At 44.6% G+C, this 2,267-nt stretch overlaps 1 long non-coding RNA gene across 1 annotated transcript; it reads right to left on the reverse strand.

Moving 5' to 3' along the window:
• Positions 1–891: 891 nt before the first annotated feature.
• Positions 892–1,273, reverse strand: LOC136538842 (uncharacterized). The gene is made up of 3 exons (XR_010779470.1): positions 1,197–1,273; positions 1,059–1,138; positions 892–960 (listed from the first exon to the last, which is right to left on the reverse strand). It is a non-coding gene; the product is annotated as an uncharacterized lncRNA (long non-coding RNA).
• Positions 1,274–2,267: the final 994 nt, after the last annotated feature.

The following is a 2,267-nucleotide window of genomic DNA, read 5'->3' on the forward strand; positions in this document are numbered from 1 at the left end:
AGCTCCCGCCGGTGGCCGCGCGAGATCTCGATGGTGGATGGGCGACGGCGGCGCACGAGCTCATGTTGGCGGCCGCGCGTGCGAGGCAGAGCTTCGTGGCGGCAGCGCGCCAGATCCCGCCGGTGGCCGCGCTAGGCTCCGCGGCAGCGACTGCGCGAGCTCCCACTGGCCGTGAGAGGTCCGCGACGGTGGCGGCCGCACGAGCGGTGCTTCAGCGGCGACGCGAGCTCTCACCGGCGCACAGGATCCCCAGTTCGTAGATGGAAACCGAGCGCTCCTCCCCAACGCAGTATCGCATCGTTTCCACTGTCTCGTTGCCCGTGTTGACGTCGAGTCTAGTCAAGAAACCGTTTCTACGTTTTTTCTCTTACTTATCTCCTCTTTTACAACCTGTTCGGTAGGCTGGCTGGTGCTGGGGCTGGACCAGCCAGCCCAGCCAGCCATTTCCAGTCTCCAGTCAGCAGCATAATTTTAAAAGTTTAAATAATAGCGCCAACAGGTCATGCTGATTTTAACATTTCAAATTCAAACTTCCAGCCATGTCATGATCATGATGAGTTCGAAATTACACCCAACAACATGTTTAACCATGAATTTATAGTAAATATGTTACATCCATAGTGCAACCGCTACCCCAAAGGCACTCTGAACAAGCACAGCACCGGTTGGAAGGTCTGATTTGGCTGATGCTGTGCTGCGAGGCGTGAAGCCAAGCTCAGATAGTTGCTTGTGTGATTCAGCATAGTCCTTGAAGAAGGCATCTTCATCCTACGGTATGAACAAAGACATGGTTCTGAATCAGTGGATCTGAAACTTGTGTAAGCAAACAAGGTGCTAAAGTGTGTTGTGCCATTCACCTTTGCCTAAAGCTCCACATAGCGTCTAAACTCAGGATCTGATAACAGTGCCTTATCAGTTGGGAGTTTTAAAAGCCCCTCAGATTCCTCACTCAACAGCTCACTGCAGTAATATAATAAATTAATCGACAACACACTCGTTAACCGTATGGAATCTAGTCTTCAAACCAAGTAGAAATTCTGACGTTGAGTTCAACTCACAGAAAGTAAGAGTTATCAAACTTAAGAGGCTCCTTTGTCCAGGCACCTTCGAATCCAGACCTCTCAGGATGAGCCCTTCCCTAAATGAATAAAGGTACTAAGATTAGCTAATGAACAAATTAGTACTCCTTCAGTTACCAGAGTATGCCCCCTGACAGAGCTACAATATCTTTGTCAGATATGCCCATTCGATAAAAGATGTCCCTCAGATGTGGGCACCTATTCATGCAAAGAAGCCATAAAATCAAGAGATGTACATTAGCAACAGATATGATATGATCAAATAATAAGTACAGAATAACAGCATACCATTAGGATAAAATTTACTAAAGCTGGATACAGACACATGTTGCATATAGTACTAGTTATATGGAGAAATGCAAGAAGAACTCCTAATAGAAAATGATATCTATGTTGTTTAACAAAACTTCAGGTAAGAAATCCATGCAGCAACCATAGAGGCCAGATACACATAAAAGTTTGATGCTGTGAAGCAACAAGAAGAGGTTTTACTATGTTCAAAAAAACAAGAAGGTTTCACACATAAATTACACAACTACCATCCTTCCGTCTCTCCCTCTCAAACTTCTAGAATAATCACGTTAACCACCACACAAGTATAGCCCAAGGTACTAAATACCTTTCTTAGCATCCGACAGACGACCTTCACGGGGGCACACTGACGAATCCTGATTAATGTCAACCAGTTAAAGAGTGAACATCAGGAAAGCTCTGGCAAGCTGTTTATAAATTCCTAGCAGGTTAGTATTTATTGTGCAAGAAACTAGTACACAACTTTACGTAGCATGTCAAGAACATCTCATATAAAAGACACAGCTATACGTAGCACATGTCACATTATCTCCTTTATATACACTAGGAAGGGCAACAAGAGCACCTTTCACTGGTGCGAAGCAATTTGTGCTGAACAGTAAGATGGCAAGCTCACTATGTAAATAAAATGGATCTTGATGGAAGTTACTACTAATATTGAGAGTTTACCTAGCAGGAAAGCAGCATCTTGACGTTTTTGTGCCCATGCGAATCTGTATGGCCCATATGCATTCAGAGTTAGCATAGACAGTTCACTTGAATATACTTTTTCTTTTTTTCTATTTAAAGACACAATAGGTGACAACTCACAGATGCAATACGTGGTGAGTTCACTGCTCCAAGCACGAAGCACGTCTCCTTCCGTCAACTGGAAGG

Source organism: Miscanthus floridulus, chromosome 2, assembly GCF_019320115.1.
Source record: "Miscanthus floridulus cultivar M001 chromosome 2, ASM1932011v1, whole genome shotgun sequence".
In the NCBI taxonomy this organism is placed as follows: Eukaryota; Viridiplantae; Streptophyta; class Magnoliopsida; order Poales; family Poaceae; genus Miscanthus; species Miscanthus floridulus.